The following is an 8,927-nucleotide window of genomic DNA, read 5'->3' on the forward strand; positions in this document are numbered from 1 at the left end:
TGGCTAGATTTATCTAGTATGTTGGCAATGTGGTTTGTATTTTTTAACATGATCCCTCTAATGTACATTTGGTCACACTTGATGTTTCACAGGAGCATGAACGTGGACGCAGGTATTAGGTGCACCCCATAAATGTCCTGCGCAACGAAAGGAGTCACATTGGCCACCTTTATGAGGAATTAAGACGGTGAGTTATTGTCTGGATGCTTTATGCAAAAGTAGCGTAGTGATATTTCCTCTAGTTGTAATGTGTACTTCAGCAGGTATTGGGCCAAGTACTGCTGCACTGAGTGTAGCATCAGCCTACAAATGTTGCATGACACAGTCTGTTTTCTTTTCCATGGTGAAATGTGTACCAGATTTGCCTACATGTGTTGACAGAAAACTGTTGATTTTAACCTCTGGTTTGCTGTCTGTAACCCAAATTTACACAATGCAACTTACAAATCAGAATACATATTCACATTAGAAATTGTGGTTGCATTGGGTTAATTTGGGAAGCATTCCTGTATGTATGTTGCACATGCTCTGTTTGTCCATGTGGCTTTCAATGGCCGTTTATTGAACCCACATTTCCTCTGTAACGTTATAACCTTTTGGGTCTGTGCATGTCTTATAATGTGTATGTCTCTGCAGCTTTCCTCCCAAATTTTATGATTTCTGTCGGATGACAATACCTGCATTTGATGCTTTGGCGGAGATACTGTCGGTCCATCTAACGAGGCAGGATACAGTTATGTGCAACGCCATTAGTCCTGTGGAGAGGCTGCTGATCACGTTGCGGTGTGTTTGGATTTATTTAAAGGCTTTTGTAAAACATTGTCAAGTATGGTGGTTCGCAATTTCATGTTTAGTCATTTATGGTGTTCCTATGTGAATGTCAAAGTTCTGCTGGTGTTCCATTTCGAATACGTGTTCCTAATATGTTTTTTTTTTTGTTTTTTTTTTACAGATTTCTTGCAACAGGGGAGAGTTATTAATCCCTGCACCTGCAATTCCGGGTTGGGAAATCCACTATTTCCGGAATTGCCCAGTCCGTCTCGGGAGATTTGGTTGCAGGTGGCAGCAGGCTTTCAATCTGTGGCCAATTTCCCCAATCGCATAGGCGCCGTCGACGGTAAGCACGTACGTGTGCAGCAGCCACCGCGGTCAGGATCACATTACTTCAATTACAAGAAGTATTTCTCCGTGGTCCTGATGGCGGTGGCTGATACCTCGTACAAGTTTGTTGCTATTGACGTCGGCGCATATGGAAGTACTGGGGACTACCGGGCGCTACTGACCTCAGATTTAGGGAAGCAAATCCTGCTAGATCAGGTAACTCTACCTCCACCCCAACCTCTTCCGGGTACCACGCATCCAGTCCCCTTCGTGATGGTATCGGATGAGACTTTTCCACTGATGCCCAACCTGCTGCGCCCATACCCACGGAGGAGACTAGATGCCCGGAGGAGGGTCTTCAATGAGAGGCTGAGCCGGGCACGACGCTTCGTGGAGTGCACCTTTGGGATCATGGTTAGTAAGTGGAGGGTCTTCACCTGTGTCCTTCAGTTGGATGCGTACACAGTTGATGGGGTCATTAAAGCTGCCTGTGTTCTCCACAACTATGTTAGGGATCAGGAGCGAGGTGAGGTTGATGTGGAGACACAGACAGCTTTCCGTGATGCCCACATCAACTGGGGCTTAGGAAGACCATCCAACCGTGGAGTACAGGTGAGAGATGCCTTCACGGACTACTTCATGAGTCCCGAAGGTGCCGTGCCCCGGCAGGATTCCAGCCACACTGTTCAGCAGCCGATCCCGGACTAGGGCCAAGTGTATGCTGTCTTGTCATGATGAAATTGTGGCTATTAAGCCGAATGAACTTTATTACGCAATGTATGTGCAATTTGTATGTGATATATTTTTCTATGTGTTGTGTTGCTGTGAATAAAGCCTCAATGATTTGTGCCAAGGTGGACAGTTCGACCACAGCAAAAATCGAATTAAAAAAATGAACGTATGTGTTGTCTTGCTTTCTCATTGAACGTTGCTTTGTAGTGTTGTGTTGTACTCCCTTTTTTAACACCAAAACACATGGGACAAGTTACATTTGTTTAAAAAAAAAAATTATCGGTAATTAACAAACGGGTAATTTTCCAACCAAAAGGTAACACTTCACATGCAACAAGAGGATGTGCCTTGTTCCTATAAAACATGTTATTTCAAAACATATTGAAATGACCTCCACCGAGAAAAAAGGACAGTTTTATAACTGAAGTTCAGTTACTAAATTTTTTATAGCGTAGTGACAGTGTTAGCTCCAATTTTTTTAGTTCTATATTGGACATTCAATAAATTTCTTTATCCTAAATTTTTGTTTCTTTTCCTTTTTTTTTCCTATAAATTTCTTATACACGTGTAAAAGCACAACACACACAACCACCTCTATAAAAATAAATTGAGTATTACACGTGTTAATGCCCTACATACCCCCCTAATAAAAATGTTCCAATCATCCCAAAAGGTCTATTCAGCCGGAGAGGCATACGCCATCCTGGTCCTGACACTGAATCGGCCAGCGAGTGAGAAGAGGAAATTGCCCCATTTCTCTTGACCTCCTCATCATCATCCTCATCCAGTGATAAGGAACCCCCGGAAAGACGCCCAAGAAAAACAGCTCAGGCAAACCCCCCAAATGAGTGATACCATGTGGAACCCACCCCCTAAAAATTATGAGCCTCACACTCCAGATTTCATAGGGAGCTCAGGAATTCGGTTAGAAACTGGAGGCCTCGCAGAAATTTACTATTTTATTTCAAGCTCTTTTTCTCTGAGGATTTTGTTAATTTAATGGCGGCCCAGACAAATTTATACGCCCAGCAATTTTTAGCCCAAAACCCCATCATTTGCTAGGTGGACCCTGATAGAGGAAGCGGAGATGACATTTTGGGGCCTTGTCCTACATATGGGCCTAATAAAAAAAGCCAGAGATTAGGCAATACTGGAGTACAGACGTTTTATATAACACCCCATTATACCGCATGGCAATGACCCGGACAAGTTTTGAAATAGATCAGAAATTTATAATGCACAATGCCCGCCCCGTGATGACCCCACATATGACGCCTATTCAAAATCAGGCCAATCATTGATTATTTCTGCCCCAAATTTCATGAAGCTTACACCCCGAAAAAACATTCCCTTCTACAATTTAAGGGGAGACTAAAATTCCGCCAATATCTGCCAAGCAAGAGGGCGAGGTATAGAATTAAAATGTACAAGCTGTGCGAGAGCAGCTCAGGGTACACCTACAGGTTTAAAGTTTATGAAGGGAAGGACACCAAGATAGAATCTCCAGAATGCCCCCGTCTTGGGAGTTAGTGGAAAAATAGTGTGGGACTTGGTACAGCCACTGCTGGACCAGGGTTACCCCCTTTACGTGGATAACTTCTATACCAACATCCCACTATTTAACTGCCTCTCCACCAGAAGTACTGCAGCATGCGGCACCGTGCGCAAAAACCAGAGAGGCCTCTAGAACTCTGATTGGGCAACCCCTAAGAAAGGGGGAAAGCAGGGCACTACACAGCGAGAACATGTTGCTGGTCAAGTATAAGGACAAGAGGGACGTCCTTATGTTGGCCACAATACACGGCAGCATCCCTGTCCCAGGTAGCACTACAATGATCCCCAAGTCAGATTGCATCCTGGGCTACAATAAGTACATTGGAGGGATTGATCTCTCTGATCAAGCACTGAAGCCATACAGCTCCATGCGGAAAACAAAGGTGTAGTACAAAAAGCTGGCCGTGCACATGGTACAGATGGCATTGTATAACGCTTACGTGCTATACCAATGTGCAGGCCAGACAGAGACATTCCTGCAGGTTCAATAGGCGGTTATCAAGGCCCTTGTATTTGGGAATCAGGAAGGGGAGAGCCCCTGTACTTCTAGAAGCGATGGTCCACGTATTGTACCAGGACAACACTTTCCCGGCGAAATCCCCTCCACTGGTAAAAAGGGAAGTACCCAAAAAGGGTGTAAAGTGTGTTACAAAAGGGGGAGAAGACGAGACAACTTATCACTGTGAAACCTGCCCCGACAAACCTGGCCTGTGCATAAAGGAGCGTTTCACAGTCCATCACACATCCATGGATTTTTTAATGAATCATTTTTTTAAATGCTCACTATACCCCTAGATAAATGCCTTGAGGGGTGTAGATTCCCAAATGGAGTCACTTTTGGGGGGTTTCCACTGTTTTGGCCACTCATGGGCTTTGAAAATAGCGCTCTTTCCCTTCTGAGCTGTGCCATGTGTCGAAAAACAATTTATTACCACATGAGGGGTACTGTTTTACTCGGGAGGAAGTGCTCTAAAATATGGTAGTGCTTCTCCTTTAGTCCTTGCGGGAATGGAAAAAAATTAGCTAAACCTACGTTTTATTGGGATAAACGTAGATTTTCATGGCCTACTTCCAATAATTTCTGCAAAAAACCTCTGGTCAAAATGCTCACTATACCCCTAGATAATTTCCTCAAGGGGTGTAGTTGCCAAAATGGGGCCACTTGTGGGGGGTTTCCAATGTTTTGTCCCCTCAGGGGCTTTGCAAATGTGACATGGCCTCCGCAAACCATTCCAGTTAAATTTGAACTCCAAATGGCGCTCTTTCCCTTCCGAGCCCTGCCGTGTGTTCAAACAGCAATTTATGACCACATGTGGGGTATTGTTTTAGTCGGGAGAAATTGCTTTACAAATGTGGTGGTGCGTTTTCTCCTTTAGTCTTTGTGTAAATGAGAAAAAAATTAGCTAAACCTAAAGTTTCTTTGAAAAAAATTTAGATTTTTATTTTCACAGCCTACTTCCAATAATTTCTGCAAAAAATCTGTAGGGTCAAAATACTCACTATACCCCTAGATCATTTCCTTGAGGGGAGTAGTTTCCCAAATAGGGTCACTTTTGGGGGATTTCCCCTGTTTTGGCACCGGAAGACCTCTTCAAACCTGACATGGTGCCTAAAATATATTCTAATAAAAAGAAGGCCCCAAAATCCTCTAGGTGCTCCTTTGCTTCTGAGGCCGATGCTTCAATCCTGTAGCACACTAGGGCCACATGTGGGATATTTCCTAAAACTGCAGAATCTGGGCAATAAATATTGAGTTGCGTTTCTCTGGTAAAACTTTGTGTTACAAAAAATGGATTAAAAATGAATTTCTTAAAAAAAAAAAAATGGAATTTGTAAATTTCCCCTCTACTTTGCTTTAATTCCTGTGAAACGAAGGGGTAAGAAACTTTCTAAATGCTCTTTTGAGTACTGAGAGGTGGAGTTTTAAAATGGGGTGACTTATTGTGGGTTATAACTTTTTTTTTTTTGCTACTGCACCGGTATAAGAAAGCTATGTGAGCAGAATTTCTAAAACCTGTATATTAGAAAAATGTATCGTCTCCCATTCAAAAAATCAAATAATAAAAAGAAAACCGAAACAGCCCTTTACAGTTATCATAGACCCTAAACCTCTCACATACGATTTCTATTTCATCCAAAAATAAAATGATTGGCAAGTAACTCGCATTTATATCCCGGCATCGCCATATCAGCTGAAATAAGTAAAACACGGCGCATAAAATGTAATATTAAAGTTGAAACGAGAACGTAAAAAAAGATTTTAAAATGGGGGGCATGGCTTGGATGGCAGCCTGAGCGGACGTGTGAACCGGAGCTCCCGCCATCCTGAATAATATCCTGCTTGTAGGCGCCCACCCTCCATTTAACGGACTGTTGGACCGGAAGATTAGTGCCCGGCGAGGCTGCTGAGTCCTTTGGAGGGGTTATTTGTAGCCATCCCAACCGTCTGGGACGACACGTGGTGCAGCACTGGACGGAGGCCGGAGCCGCCATTTGCAGCCGACATCTCAGCAGGCACACGTGTGCACTACATTGCTTGGAGTGCTCATCAGCCTGCTGCGTGGACCAGGAGATCGCTGTGGACGGGGTAGGTGATTCCTGGCTGCCGGGACCTCAGCTCCCCCTACCCCCGTTCCATACTTGTCAGCCCTGAGCTGGGCCCTGTGAGGGCCGAGCATGTGTCATCCTACACGTGGAGGGCATAAATACAGCAGCTGCTGCCCCCTGCTGGCTGCTGGAGGCACCTGAATTGAATCTCCCTTCCTCTTAGTACTCTGCTGCTTTATTATATATTACACCTGGTGTTGCCTTGTGGAAACCCTTGATATCTGTCTCAGTTATAGCTGGTTTCTTGCTGATCTATCCACTTGCCATTTCTATTGATTCACGGTACACAGCCGGGTTCTCTATACTACAATTTCTGGACTTTCATTACTTTACTGGCAGGATTTATCTCCTCAGACGTCCACCATTCATTTCTATATTGAAAGTGACTGTACATTTTACCTCAGAAGCTAGTGCCAGTCTCCTGTTGCTGCTATGACTACCAACCGTGCTAAGGGTTCCTCTGATCCAGAGAAATTGAAAGACTTTGCTAGAAATGATCCTCCAGAAGGTACTAGATCCCTACGATGTAACACGCCTAAATCTGTGGATCCGCCGTGTGCTAACCTCTCAGGAGATGAGCAGGAGGAGGAACCTACCCGGCGCCAGGTGTCTCACCAATTACTCCAGGCTATCACGGCTTGTAAGTCTTCCCTGACGGGTAAAATTGAAGAGATCAAAATCGACGTTGGTCTTTTGCGACAAGATCTGCAATCTATGCGTGGCCGCTTGACGGAGGTGGAGTCCCGTGTTTCCCACTTGGAAGATCGAGTCTCTCCGATGGCGGTTAAACTCTCCTTTGTGTCCCACAAAACAGATGCAGGGCAACAAAAAATGGATGAGCTTGAGAACCGGCTGCGCCGCAACAATCTCCGTATTATAGGCTTACCGGAGCGTGCAGAGGGTCAGTACCCCGACCGTTTCCTGGAGACATGGCTAAAAGAAACCCTGGCTGATGCCGTGGAGGGTGCTCATAGAGTGCCAGCGAAGCCCCCACCACCTGGGGCACTACCTAGACCTCTCTTGGCTCGTCTACTTAATTGTAAAGATCGTGACACGGCTCTTCGTCTGGCCAGACAGAAAGGCCCCATACAGCACAACAACTCGACAGTGTCTATCTTCCCGGATTTTTCTGTGGTTCTTCAAAAGCAAAGAGCCCAGTTTACCGAAGTCAAGAGAAGATTTGGAGATCGCGGTATAGTGTACTCCATGATGTATCCGGCTCGTTTACGCATTCTACATGGGGAATCATCCGTGTTTTTGAATACTCCTGGTGAGGCCATGGACTGGCTCCAATTTCATCCACCCCCACCAAGAACTTAACCAGCAAGGGATATTTGCTCGAGACGGCTTCTTCAACATATCCTTTTGACTTTTTATTGTTATATGTTTTGCTTCTCCAATGTATATGCTGCATTCATTTTGTATCTACACAGATATCTTCGTTTGATATGCCTAAGGACGGGAGCTCCGGGTATCGTCCATATGTACATCTTTACCTACCGTTATCTATAGCAGTGGTAACCCCTATATTTCTAAGATGGTCCTTTCTGTAAAGGATACTGTTACTTTGCGCTATGTTGCGAGTTATGTTTGTTTCTGTGATTATTTTTTCCCTTTTCTACAGGACCTAGGTGCTCATGAGCAGTGCTCTGAGGGAGCTTCTTCCCTCCATACTCCACATACGGTACTCCCACTGGTATTTTGTTTTAGTACGGGGTATCAGGGCGGTGCCATGATCCGCACATTGTCTATATACTCTAATGACTGATAACATTGTATGTATGTCCTGGAATGTCAGGGGGCTGGGTACACCACTTAAGCGAGTAAAGGTATTTTCTCATATTAGGCAATATTCGCCTCATATCCTGAGTCTTCAAGAAACACATTTGAAGTTGGAATCTGCTAGATGGCTGAATAAGGGGGTTCAGTGGTCTGCACATTCGTTTCATACATGTTATTCTAGAGGGGTGTCCCTGCTGGTTCACAGATCGCTACGCTGGGAGGATAAGGTGACTCGTAGAGACTCTGAGGGGAGGTTTATTTTTATTTATTTTTATTAGATAGGTATTTGACATCTTTATACATCATAGATAATTATCTATATTACAGAGTACATGATTAATAATATGTGTCATGATATCTTTTTTTTTTTTTTTTTTTTATTACAATATAAAATTCCATACAAGTAAGGAATAAAGAAAATACAATTTATGCACATTTTTACATTTTCCCCCTACTCCCACCCCCCACCCTCTCAAGACCGATCTTGGTAAAAGAAAACAAAAATTCTTACCACTCCCCCCAATAGGTTTTACAGTGTTTGCCTTGATTATAGATTTTCTCATATTTCATTATAATTTTTACATTATTTACCCAAGCATTAACCTCCGGTGGGGAGCTAGATATCCACTTTCTAACTATTAGTAATTTTGCAATAAATAATAGTTTTATTAATCCACATTTTTTTTCCTTAGAAATTTTTAATTTGGAATCATCACCCAGCAATACCAGTTGAGGTTGAAACACTATATCTGGATCTATTTTTTCCAAAATGTTTTTAAAAATTCTATCCCAGTAATCAGCAATCTCAATACAATTCCATAACATGTGCAAATAGTTTGCTTCCGCTGCACCACATCTGGGGCAGTTAGAAGCTTTATTAATCGAGAACTTACTCAAAAGGGCTGGCGTATAGTAAAGCCTATGTATCAAATTGAACTGAATAAGCTGATGGTTCATGCTTATCGATACTTTAGAAATATTATGTTCCAATCAAGAACACAATCGTTATTCAATTCCTTCTCCCATTTTATAACACAATTACATTTTAATTTCCTTGACTTTATTTCCATCAGGGATTTATACAACCTGGAGAGAGGTTTTTTTTTCACATTTGTATTTTCTCAGTTTTTTGTAAAAGTCATCCATATGGT

The sequence above is a fragment of the Rhinoderma darwinii genome, chromosome 5 (genome assembly GCF_050947455.1).
Source record: "Rhinoderma darwinii isolate aRhiDar2 chromosome 5, aRhiDar2.hap1, whole genome shotgun sequence".
NCBI lineage: Eukaryota > Metazoa > Chordata > Amphibia > Anura > Rhinodermatidae > Rhinoderma > Rhinoderma darwinii.